We start from the raw sequence: 13,844 nt of genomic DNA on the forward strand, positions 1-13,844 counted from the left end.
CTGACTAAGCCACGCAGGCATCCTGAGACTAAAGATTTTTTCCTTGAATGAAGTATACTTCCACTAAAGAGGCCCTCCACAAATACAGGCCCTGGTAAAATGAAATAGTATAAAGCTATTCCTGATTACATAATGTCTAGGCAGTTGTGGTAAATTTGGTTTGTCTTTAGTAATTCCCATGGTTTCCACATTTCTTTGGAAATTCCAAATTATGAGCTTACTCCCACGTTACATTTCCAGACCAGCTTCTTTGAGAGATATTGGTTAAAGCGAGACATGAAAATGTCCTGAAGGGGTGCCTGGCTGGCCCAGTCAGAAGGGCATGCCACTCTTGATCTCAGGGTCATGAGTTTGAATCCCACGTTGGGTGTAGAGATTATCTAAATAAATAAATAAATGTAAAAAGGTCTTATAATGACTCCATATGTTATTCCAACATCCAGATTAAACCCTGCATTAGTGACAGCCCTTCTTTTCTGCCTCCTTCCTCAATAAATAGCCCAGCTGCCTGGCCTGTGCCCAAATTTCCATAATAGAGAAGATTAAAACAAAGTTCTATTTCTAGGAAGCAGCAATACATACAGAGGCTACTTTAAGGACCAGGCCCCCACTTTCAATAGCCAAAATTCTATCACAGTGGTTATTAGTGACAGTTAATCACAAGGTTCTACACCAGGCACACAAAGGACTAAAAAATGTACATATATAATCTATCCTTGGCCTTCAGAGGCCCAAGAAAGAAGAAACTTAGGTCAGGGAAGAGAACTCAAGCAACATAAGCTGACACGGTTTCCCTTTAAGAATCTGGGTGTCAAATGGCCAAAAGACACATGAAAAAGCGCTCAACATCACTCAGTATCAGGGAAATACAAATCAGAACCACAGTGAGATATCACCTCATACCAGTCAGAATGGCTAAAAATAACAAGTCAGGAAAGGAAAAATGTTGGTAAGGATGCAGAGAAAGGGGAACCCTCCTACACTGTTGGTGGGAATGCAAGCTGGTGCAGCCACTCTGAAAAACAGCATGGAGATTCCTCAAAAAGTTGAAAATAGAGCTACTATCCTACAGCCCAGCAATTGCCCTTCTGGGTATTTACCCTAAAGATACAAATGTAGTGATCTGAAGGGGTACATGCACCTGAATGTTTATAGCAGCAATGTCCACAATAGCCAAACTATGGAAAGAACCTAGATGTCCATCAACAGATGAATGGATAAAGAAGATGTGGTATATATATACAATGGAATACTATGCAGCCATCAAAACCCCCAAAATCTTGCCATTTGCAACAACATGGATGGAACTAGAGGGTATTATGCTGAGCAAAATGAGTCAGGCAGAGAAAGACAATTATCATATGATCTCTCTGATATGAGGAATCTGGGAGGCAGGGCAAGGGATCATGGGGGGTAGGGAGGGAAAAAATGAAACAAGGTGGGATCAAGAGGAAGACAAACCATAAGAAACTTTTAATCTCAGGAAACAAACAGGTTGCTCGGGAGGTCAGGGAAGAGGGATACAGTGGCTGGGTTATGGACATTGGGGAGGATATGTGCTATGGTGAGTGCTGTGAATTGTGTAAGACGTGTTTCATAGACCTGTACCCCTGAAGCAAATAATACATTATATGTTAATTTAAAAAAAAAAGAATCTAGGTATCTATGCTCCACAAAAATGAAAGATTAAACTAAGAAGAAGGCAGAAGGTCTAGGGAACTCAGAACCAACAACGGAGAGAGGTACTGTGAATACCATGACAACAACTATGCCAGAGTACTGGAGAGTAATCAGTCTAGAGTGGAACAGAAGATGAGAGGGTTCTAGGAGTAATGCTGGGGTGATCAGATCATCTGATGTAACATACTGAGAAGCACTTTGCAGCTTAGATGGAAATTTCTGTTATGGATAAATGAATTCTTATGCTAAGAAAGTCAGTCAACAAAATCAATGATGGGAAGATGAATTTCTTTGGGTCAAAATTCAACTAGTAGGGATGTCTGGTTGGCTCAGTCACTTAAGCATCCAACTCTTAATTTTGGTTCAGGTTATAATCTCACAGTTTTTAGATGAGCTCCATGCTGGGCATGAAGCCTGCTTAAGATTCTCTCCTTCTCTCCCTGCCCTGCTCACACCCGCTCTCTCAAAAAGAAGGAAAGGAGGGAAGGAAGGAAGGAAGGAAAGAAGGAAGGAACTCTAAGAAAAGACTCCCAAATACAGAACACTTTAGCTTATCAGAAATACAAATGAATAACATTTTAAAAATAAAAATGAAACAAAACTAGTAATAAGAATAAATACAGAAGAGAATTTAATTAGCTATTTAATAAGTTAAAATTATAGATATTGAAAGGATAAGTGGATAAAGAAAACATGGTATAATAGATTATTATTCATCCATAAAGAAGAATGAAATCTTGCCATGTGCAACAACATGGATGCACCTCAAGGGCGTTATACTAAGTGAAATAAGTCAGAAAGAAATAGATAAATACCGGGGCACCTGGGTGGCTCAGTGAGTTAAAGCCTCTGCCTTTGGCTCAGGTCATGATCTCGGGGTCCTGGGATCGAGTCCCGCATCGGGCTCTCTGCTCAGCAGGGAGCCTGCTTCCCCCACTCTCTCTGCCTGCCTCTCTAGCTACTTGTGATCTCTGTCTGTCAAATAAATAAATAATCTTAGAAAGAAAGAAAGAAAGAAAGAAAGAAAGAAAGAAAGATAGATAGATAAATACCATATGATCTCACCTATATGTGGAATCTAAAACAAACTTAGCTTATGGATCTAGAGAACAGACTGCAGTTGCCTGAGGTGAGGGATGGGGGGACAGCAAAATAGGTGGAGGGAGTAAAAAGATACAAATTTCCAGTTATAAAATGAATGTCATAGGAATTTAATGTCCAGCATGGTTATCTGGTTAATAATACTGTATTGCATATTTGAAAATAGCTAAAAGAGGGGATCTTGAAAGTTTGCAACACAGGAGTGCCTGGATAGCTCAGTCAGTTGAGCATCCAACTCTTGATTTCAGCTCAGGTCATGATTTCAGGTTGTGAGACAGAGCCCTGTGCTGGGCTCCACACTCAGTGTAAAGTTTACTTGAGATTCTCTCTCTCCCTCTCCCTCTGCTCCTGCCCTTACTCGATCTCTCTCCCTTGCTCTATATTAATTCATTAATTTTTTTTTTTAAAGTTCTCATCACAAGGAAAAAAATTTGTAGCTGTGTATGGTGATGGATGTTAACTGGACATACTGTAGTGATCACTCACAGTATATATAAATATCAAATCATTATGTTGTAAGAAACTAATATAATGTCAATTATACCTCAATTTTAAAAATTGTTAAAACTCAACAGATGAGGTAAACTCTGAGGTAAAATAATCAAAAAGAGAATTAGTGAAAGACAGTACTAAGGGACCTACTCAAAGACACACTGAATGAATGGTTATAGGAGTTATTTCCCGAATAAACTCCCTTATTTGGGACCATAATGCAGAGGCCCAAAGACAGAGTTATAGTTAGAGAGAAAAACTGCAGTATAATGAATTTCTTTATGAACCACAGACACTTCCATATAGTCTAGTTCACTGCCTTGATCCTTCTTCTACATGAACTTCTTACAAACATTTAGACTAGGAAGAATCTACCTCTTTTAAAAATAATTAGTAATCCAAATAGGACCAGAACAAAATCCATGCAAAGATACTATAAAAAATTAATGTCCAGAAAATATAAAGAACTCCTACAACTCAACAACACACACTAGATTTTAAAATGACCAAAGGACTTGAAAAGATATTTCTCCTAAGATATACATATGATCAACAACACATAAAAAGGGGCACCTGGGTGGCTCAGTGGGTTAAAGCCCCTGCCTTCGGCTCAGGTCATGATCCTGGGGTTCTGGGATCGAGCCCCGCATCGGGCTCTCTGCTCAGCGGGGAGCCTGCTTCTCCCTCTCTCTCTGCCTGCCTCTCTGCCTACTTGTGATCTCTGTCTGTCAAATAAATAAATAAAATCTTTAAAAAAAAAAAAAAGCTGCTCCACATCACTAATCATTAGGGAAACAAATCAAAACCACAATAAGCTACACTACACACCCACTAACTGGCTATAATCAATAAGGCAGAATATCTAGTGTTGGAAAAGAGGTAGAAAAACAATCCATCAAATATTGCTGGTGGGAATATAAAATGATACACAACAGTTTGGAGGTTTTTAAGCAGTATAAACTTACCATACAACATAATTTCATTCCCAGGATCTGCCCAAGAAAAATGGAAACATACGTCCACAAAATGACATGTATGCAAACATTCACAGCAACATTTATGCCTAACAGTCCCAAACTAGAACCGATCCAAATGTCCCTCAACTGGTGAATGGATTAACGAAATATGGTCTATGCATACAATAGTCAGCAATAAAAAGGAATAAACCTCAAAAACATTACACTAAAAGAAGCTAGAAACAAACAAACAAAAACCTACAAAGTATATGATTCCATTTATATGAAATGTTCAGAAACAGCACATTTATACAACCAAAATCAGAGCAGTGGTTGCCTAAGGTAAGAGGTTGCCTGGGAGAAAATAGGGCAATGGTGTAATGGGCACAAGGAGACTCTTTGGGTTATGAAAATATTTTAAATTTAGATAAAAACCACCAGATAACTTAGAATTGAATTTTATAGTATGTAAATGATATCTCAGTACACCTAATCTTAAAAAACTATATAGGCATCTAAGGCTGCATCTAATGTATGTAGTGGACTTAAAAATCCTCCCTCCTCCTCTTCCTTCCTGAATAATTCAGTATAGAAGCCATTAGATGATGATGACGATGGCCAAGTGGTTGGGGGAAGGCACCCACACATGCCTGGTACGTGTATACATTCCCTGGAAAATGAACCCAAATATCAGCAACCGTGCCTATCACTCATAGTGTGGCTTTTAAATCCCATTTCCCACTAAAAGGATCTGCGTTCCTTGAAGAAATGGCTAATACAAGGGTCAGGGTACAGGGTACAAAATAAGCCAGACAGGAATGTCTTATAGGGCCAGAAAGTTACGAGGTTCTGAAAAAATGGGGGGGACGTGTCCAAAAAAAAAAAAAAAAAAAAGCCAGCATGAAGGGACTCTCCTTGACCTTATATGGTACAATTTGAACATCAAAATATATAATGTTATTAATAGATTATAACCCATTAAATAGGGGCACAAACTGTGGCTCAGGTGATTAAGAATCCGACTCTTGGTTTCGGCTCAGGTCATGATCTTGCAGTCATGGGATTGAGCCCTCCATCCGTCTCTGCGCTTAGTATGAAGTCTGCTTTAGATTCTTTCTCCCTCTCCCTCTGCCCTTCCTCACTTGTGCTCTCTCTCTAATAAATAAATATTTTTTTAAAATGGACTATAACCCATTAAACAAAACAAGAGCCCCCTGAATCCATGCTGATACAAGAGAAAAAAATGAACAGGGAGAAGAGAAATCATTCCATTAATAATGCAATGCCAACTGATGAGTGCAGAAAGAATGACGGAATGTGAAAAATACCATTTGACAACCAGCAGAGTAAAAATTCAGCCAAGAAACATCAATGGAAGCTAAAAATAGTGGGTTAGAATTTGATGAGAAATGGGGTTGTTTCATAATTTCATTAAAAGTCACATAAATTGGGACACCTGGGTGGCTCAGTTGGTTAAGCAGCTGCCTTCGGCTCAGGTCATGATCCCGGCGTCCTGGGATCGAGTCCCACATCGGGCTCCTTGCTCGGCAGGGAGCCTGCTTCTCCCTCTCCCTCTGCCTGCCACTCTGTCTACTTGTGCTCACTCTCGCTCCTCTCTCTCTCTGACAAATAAATTAAAAATAAAAAAAAAAGTCACATAAATTTTCCTCAAAATACTAATTAGAGAGGCTTAAAAAAAAGTAACCTTACAGCAGACACATCTAGCACATCAAGTGATCAAGGTTAATACCAGGGTAATGGGATAAAATGAAAGCCTCTATCACCGATAGGATGCAACAAGAAGAACACGCCACCCTTTTTCAGGAACAGCAAAAGGAACATCCTGCTAAACATGCTGAAGGGGACCAGAATTTGCCACCCCAAAATACGCTATTTTGGTAAAACGATTATTTTAAGCCAAAGACAAATGAGAATCAACAGATCCAGAAAGAGTTCTCTGCCCTCTCATTATCTGCCTGAAACCAGGCAGATATCCCTTTGAGGAATGTGTCACTCTGTACCTGGGAGAGAAGAGCTACAATGTGTCTGCATAAACAAACTTTACTTTCCATTAGTTCCTCCACATATTTCCTGTATGCCCCACAAATTATCATCCCTGGAAACCCAAACCCACTTTTCTTTGTAAAAAGGAACGTAAGCTTCTGAGTCTAACCAGTTCTTTGAGCTACATTTCCTTTTCTATGAACTCCTAAGCATGCAAATATTAATAAAAATCTATGCCTTTTCTCCTGCTAATCTTTCTTTTGTTAGTTTAATTCACAGGCCCCCAGGTACTGAACTAAGAGGGTAGAGGAGAAGTTTTTCCTCCCTAACAATGCATAACCTGAAACTAATCCTGAGGAAATATCAGACAAACCCAAACTGCAACACATTCTATCAAAGAACCAACCTGTAACATTCAAAAGTGTCAAAGTCATAAAAGTTGAGAAAAGACTACAGAATTGTCCTGAATTTTAGGAGACTAAAAGAAATAAAGTTTTAACACATGATTCTTGGTTGGATCCCTTTGTTATAAAAGATATTCCTGGGATGTATGGAGTAATATGAATTAATCTATAGATTAGGTGATGGTATTTATCAATGTTAATTTCCTGATTTTAAGGACTTACATCATAGCCTCAAAAATGTGTCTGTAGGAAGTACATGCTGAAGGATTCTGGGGTGATGGGATATGTCAGGAATAGATTCTCAAATGAACTAGGGAAGGGGTTGGCCAACTCTGTAAAGGGCCAGATAATAAATATTTTAGGCTTTGTAGGCCATATATGATCTCTGTTGCACAGCCCTTAGGTTTTTTTGTTTTGTTTTATTTTGTTTTAAACATCCCTTCAAAAATGTAAGATCCAATCTTAGCACAAGGGCTGTACAAACACAGGCTGCAGCTTGCATTTGGCCCATGGGCTCTAGTTTGCTGACTACTGGTTTGGGGGTGGGGAACTCTTTGAACTATTCTTGCAATTTTGAATTTTTTTTTTAAGATTTTATTTGAAAGAGAGAGAGAGAAGGGGGAGAGAACAGAGAGAGAGGGAGAGAGAGAGAGCGAGCATGACCGGGGGTGAGTGGTAGAGGGAGAGGGAGAGGGAGAAGCAGGCTTCCTGCTGAGCAGGGAGCCAGATGCAGGGCTCAATCCCAGGACCCTGGAATCATGACCTGAGCTGAAGGCAGATGATTAACCGACTGAACCACCCAGGCATCCCTAGCAGATATTTTTTAAAAATAATTTCAGGGCACCTGGGTGGCTCAGTCGGTTAAGTGTCTGCTTTCGACTCAGGTCTTGATCTCAGGATCCTGGGATGGAGGCCCACATCGGAGTCCTTGCTTCTCCTTCTCCACCACTTGCTCTCTTGCTCTCTCACTCTCTCTCTCAAATAAATAAATAAAATCTTTTAAAAAAGTATCTGCTAAACTCCAGAGCAATTTCAGAATGGTTATAATAGAGGTGAATAAGGCTGAAAGCTGAAAGCTTACTGGATAAAAAGCATTATCTCTCACTCTGCCATTGCTGGGAATTTTCCTACTGCCAATTTAGGCCCATTCCTCTACTCACAAGATCTAGTACACTGTTGAATGAAATAATGGATGAATCCACCTCATTTCCTAGGACAGGAAAACTAATTCCCTCCACATAAGGTTGGAAAACACAGTCCTCATCCTTAAGGATCATTTTAACATGATTTTTTACTTTTTATTTATTTTACTTTCTTTTAAGTAGTCCCCATGCTGTGAGCCCAACACAGGGCTTGAACTCACCACCCCGGGATCAAGACCTAAGCTGAGATCAAGAGTCAGATACTTAACTAACTGAGCCACCCAATCGTCCCTTAATATGTTTGTTTGTTTTTTAAAGTTAGCTACTCTGAGATATAATTTCTCACCCATCAGACTGGAAAAATTAAAAAGCTTGAATGGCAAGGCTGTGAGCAAATACAGTGGTTCCCCTGCTTTTTAATTTTTCAATTTCTTTTTATTTCCACAGTGGGGAAGACATTCTGTCAGAAGGTCAGTAGTAACCTAATGCTACGTCACAGTGTCTGTATTATTCACCTCACTTCATCTCATCATGCAGACATTTTATTATCTTACATTATCACAAGAAGGGTAAATATAGGACAGTAAGATATTTTCAGAGAAAGAAAGACCACATTCATGTAACTTTCATTACAGTATATTGTTACAATTGTTCTATTTTACAATTTGTTGTTGTTAATTTCTTACTGTGCCTAATTTACAAAAGAAACTTTATCATAGGTATGTAGGTATAGGAAAAAACATAGTATATATAGGGCTTGGTACTATCCACAGTTTCAGGCAGCTACTGGGTCCCCCACAAATAAGAGGGAACTACTACAGACATTGTCTTACACCACTGGTGGAAATACAAAATGATATAACCACTATGTTGGGAAACTGAACAATAGCTAATAAAACCACATATGCATTTATTCTTTGACTCAGCATCCCCAATTCTAGGAATTTATCCTGAAGGTACACCATGAAAATGAACTCTTCTATACTAGGTAACTGTTTCTCTCATTGAAAATTATTTGTATCTTTGACTCTTCCACTAGTGTGCTAGTTCCTCAAAAGGACTAACTCCAAACCTCCTATCTACCAAGACGGGGGAAGGGACTGACCCTCAAAGACAATCAGGACTGGCACTGGTTCCTCCTCTGGTAGCATCTGGGGTCATGAGAGAGAAGCAGCTGCAAGAGCCCCTCCTAAAAAAAAAAAGCCACGGACAAATAACATGTATCTTTGCGGTTGCCTGGGCTGCTGGGTTCTTGATATCTGGATCCCTTCTCACCTCTTGGAGCACTTGCATAACAAGAGTCTATATAAAAGCTACCCCAGGATGCCTACTAGGAGCCAAGAGAGGAAGCCAAGGTTTTCCTCAGTGCTGCAATCAGTTAGCAGCTACTTAAACAGCAAGCTCCAAAGGCCTTCGCACACACAAAAATCTGCTGCTGCACTACTCTGAGTATACAATCTTCACTACAAAACAGTAGTTACCAGGTTTGAAACAAGACCAAGGAACTGGTGACATTTGAAGCATCAGGTTGAAGAGCCAGGAAAGAGTCTAGCTAAACTCTCTCAAGAGTAAGGTTAACAAATAGATAATGAGGGGGAAATTCCTTTAGTGTAGGTATTGAAGCTAATAAATGGAAAGGGAATGGGAGTCACTTTTGTAAACTCTTAATAAAATAATGGCGACAATTCTCAATGGTCAATACTGTCAAAACATGGGAGGGATCAAACATTATCTGCCTCCCGACAATTGTGCACTGCACCAACTAGTAAGTGTTCTTCCCCAGTCCCCCAAATCAAACCAGAATCACATCAAGCTACCAGTTTACAGGAAATACAGAGGTCATAAAAACATGTTAAATAATCTCTCAGGAATGCAAAGAGCAAAATCCAGAATGTAGGAAAAGTCTAGAGGACAAACTTAGTTTCTTCAACAAATGAAATGCCAAAAGAAAAAGAAAAACAGTGGAAAAACTTAAATTAAAAGAAACTTAGAAGCAGAGTGACCAGACATCCCAATTTGTCCATGACAATCAGGTCTCTGCCTGTTGTCCCAGTATAATTATTAACAGAATCTCCCAGTTAAGGTAATAAATTGTAAGATCACCCTACTTAAAACACATATTAATTAAATGAACTGTGTTTGGCATAGTTTGGATATTGATTAAAAAAAGAAGAAGAAGAAGAACAGAGGTGCGTGGGTGGGTCAGTCAGTTAAGTATCTATCTGCCTTTGGCTCAGTCAGGTCATGATCTCAGGGTCCTGGGATGGAGTCCTATGTCCAGCTCTTTGCTCAGAGGGGAGTCTGCTTCTCCCTGTCTCTCTCCCTCTGTGCTTTCTCTCTCTCTCTCAAATAAATAAAATCTTTTAAAAAAATTTTTTTAAGTTATAAATAAATAAACTGGGGTATCTGGGTGGCACGGTTGGTTAAGCATCCGACTCTTGGTTTCAGCTGGGGTCCTGATCTTGGTGTGGTGAGATCAACCCTGTAAGGGCTCTGTGCTTGGTGTGGTGTCTACTTGGAGTTTCTCTTTCCCTAACCTTCTGCCCCTCCCTCCTATTCTCTCCCTCTCTTTAAAATAAATAAGTAAATCTTAAAAAAAAAAAAAAAAGCAAAGAACACTGGAAATTTGATGATACTGGTAAATTCTTATTGTTTTAGGTGTTAAAATGGTAATATGCTTATATTTTTAAAGACCCCTTACCTTTAGAGACGTAAACGGAAATATTTACAGATAAAATGACAGTCTGGGATTTGCTTTAAAATAAATGGGTTGCAGGGTCTAGGTAGAGATGCAGAGAAGATAATATACTGACCACGAGTTGATAAGTAGATACTCAAGACAGGAGACTACTCTATCTTGTAATGTTTTTGATACTTTCTATAATACAACATTTTTAAAAAAGAGAGTTTTTCAGTAAACAAAATTTTCCTACTTCCAGAAATAGAAATATCCTAGAAACTTTCAGCTTTTTGCTCTTAATCCAAGAGCAAGACTTTGGCATCTTGCCAAATAGGGCTATATATTTATTCAGAGTTACCTGAAGCCAGCATCTATGAAAAATTTTCTGCCATACCAAGGATAATTCACAGCTAGTATTCTTCATTATTTTACCTTTCTACTTAAAAAAAAAATTTTTTTTTTTAAATAATAAAGTACTTTCCTATCTCCTGAAGTCACTTTCAAGTTGTTCTCTCCCTCACACAGGAGGACAGGAAAAATGAAACACCTTAAACCTAGTTTGATGAACTTTTCTTACTGCCAAAAAACAGCCCCAAAAGAGTTGTTCTCATTTTAGTCCACATCCTGCTACGCCCCAGCAGGCCAGTTTTTAGCAGCAATTAGTGAAACTGTATGAGAGGGCAGAAGAGCACCCAGCTGCCACTGCCTTATCTTAGCCAGTAACAAAGCTTCCACAGGCAGGGCAGAATAATAAGTGATATCTAGAGTTATCCAAGGGAAAATAAGAATATGAAAAAACAAACGGAAGCAAATGAAGAGTGAGGACCAGCAACACGTGAGTTTTCCAACAAAGACAGCAACACAGTAACTGTTACAGCAGCATGGGTAGAATTCTGAGCAATTTTACATGTAATGACCCATCTAATCCTTACAGCAACCCTTGAAGAACCTATTATTATCCCCATTTTAATGATGTAGAAAACTGAGGCAGAAAGAAGTGAAGTAATTTGCCTTCAACAGGGCCAGGATAAGAACAAGTTCTGGAGACATTCCTCTTTAGAGTTACTTTGAAAAGCAGTTGTTTAAAAAAAGACAGACAAGAAAGGCAGGTGTTGGTAAAATGAAAATAGTGCTTTCTCTCTGGCAGGAAACAATCTTGACACTACCCAGAAAGGGGTTTCAAAGGCTGCCTCATTTGGGAGGAGGCCCAAAAGAACACCTGTCCTTTGCCATAAAAGTCTACAAAAAGCTTCTCACACATGTGACATGGGAGTGGCCAAAGGGCTGAATTAGTATCAGTTGCAAACTTCAGTAGTGAACTTCTTGTTTGCTAAAGATTTTAAGCCAAGGCTGAATAGCTTTTTCCTAGACAATGTATAAAAAGAATTCTTACACAGTACGGAGTGAGCTAGAGTTAGAACCCTTCCAGTATAACTCTAGTAAGGATTTCTTGTTATAAATCCTCCCAGCTACAGGGCTGACAAAGTCTATGGCATTTAAAACCAAATCAAAATCTAAACCGTCCTATGTTCCAGGAAGTTGCCAACACCAAACTTTTATCCCCAGGAGGCCTAGCTGGACCCGTGAATAGCAAAAGACACAACTGCCTTTCTTCTCTGCAAGGACACCAGTTGCACCACAGACCTTATCTAGCACCCCTTCAAATCAGTCTATGTCAACAGTGCAATACCCATGTCTGAGTGCCAATCAATAGGCTGGAATCATATTCCTGGAAGATGCGTAAGTTGATTAAAGTTTACAGGCTAATCAGTTCAACCTAAATCATTATATTTACCATGCCTCTTAAGGTTGATCAGATCCTACCAAGACACCTAAGAGCCACCATCAGGCTCGTCTAAAACAGACCCATCTACCCTTTCTCATCAAGGAACAAAGAGAAATGCAGTACAGACTGGGTGGGCATCATTTTAAAACTGTGCATTGACTGTTCGTCAAATTATTATGGGCAACAATTTGGATCTAGCACATAACTAAGATTCTAAGCACATGACGAAGATGTAGTCAATAAGGAAGGTTAAGATCCTGAGCAGGGCCAGTTCTAACAACCATGCAAAGGGATACTATTTTCTAGCCCTTTAGGGCAAAGCAACCAAAAGTCTCAATAGCTCTATTAGTTGGCTAGGGTTGCCAGAACTAATACCATAGGCTAGGTGGCTTAAGCAAAAGACATCTATCTCCTCACAGTTCTGGAGGCTAGAAGGTGTCAGTAGGGTTGGTTTCTTCTGAGACCTCACTACCTGGCTTGTAAATGGCTGTTTTCTCTGCGTCGTTGTCGTAAATCCCCTCTTTATAGGTCACCATTCATATCAGGGCCCACCTCAATGACCCCATTTAACCTGTAAAGACCTTACCTCCACATACAGTCACATTAAAAGTACTGGGGGGGGGGTTATAACTTCAACATATGAATTTTAAGGAGGACACAATTCAGTCCATATCAATAGTTATACCCCACAGAATAAAAGATAATTCAATATGGCCTCTGCAAGATGGCAGTGTACAAATCCTAGCTCCCTCTCTCATGTCATCTATATCTCTATATATATTTATATATTTGTTTATTTAAAAAATTTTATTTTTAAGTAATCTCTACACCCAATGTGGGGCTCAAACTTACAACCCTGAGATCAAGAATCGTATGCTCCACCAACTGAACCAGCCAGGTGTCCCTTGGGCATCTATTTTTAAATAGAGGTCAAATTCACTGCCAGTAGCTCTTAATTTTTAGTTCTTCATATTGTTTACTAGAATCATTTTTCTCTTCTCTCAACTTGTATTTGCTCAATTGCTTAACAGCAATGTTCAATAAACACATCTACATGGTAAGGATTTTGTAGAATTTAAGTGCACCATTGTTCTCACTAGCCATTGATGCTCTTTTAGGCCCTGAACGTGAATGGAGAGAACAAAACTAAATTAGTGGATGAACTGCAATGAGCAGGGGTAAAAGATAAAATTGAATAAAATAAGCCTAAAAGAAGAAAAAAGATAATAAAGGCAGGGGCCTGGAAGTGACAATAGACTATAAAATACTAACTCCTACCACGAGTATGGGGAAATTTAGTAAAGAATGTCATGAACATGTCTTTTAGGAAGAGAAAACCTGGAGCTGCAAAATAATATAGATTCAGAAAATACTGTATTAGATTAATGAAGTATCTTAGATGGAGAAGCAGAACAATATAGTTGTTAAGAATATGGTCTCAGGGGGCGCCTGAGTGGCTCAGTGGGTTAAAGCCTCTGCCTTCGGCTCAGGTCATGATCTCAGGGTCCTGGGATCGAGCCCCACATGGGGCTCTCTGCTCAGCAGGGAACCTGCTTCCCTTCCTCTCTCTCTGCCTGCCTCTTTCCTTACTTGTGATCT

General features: G+C 39.3%; 1 protein-coding gene across 4 annotated transcripts in view; it reads right to left on the reverse strand.

Annotated features, from left to right (window-relative positions):
- MAST2 (microtubule associated serine/threonine kinase 2) overlaps positions 1–13,844 on the reverse strand; it is a 213,617-nt gene that overhangs the window by 77,035 nt on the left and 122,738 nt on the right. The window lies entirely within an intron of this gene.

The sequence above is a fragment of the Martes martes genome (genome assembly GCF_963455335.1).
Source record: "Martes martes genome assembly, chromosome: 4".
NCBI lineage: Eukaryota > Metazoa > Chordata > Mammalia > Carnivora > Mustelidae > Martes > Martes martes.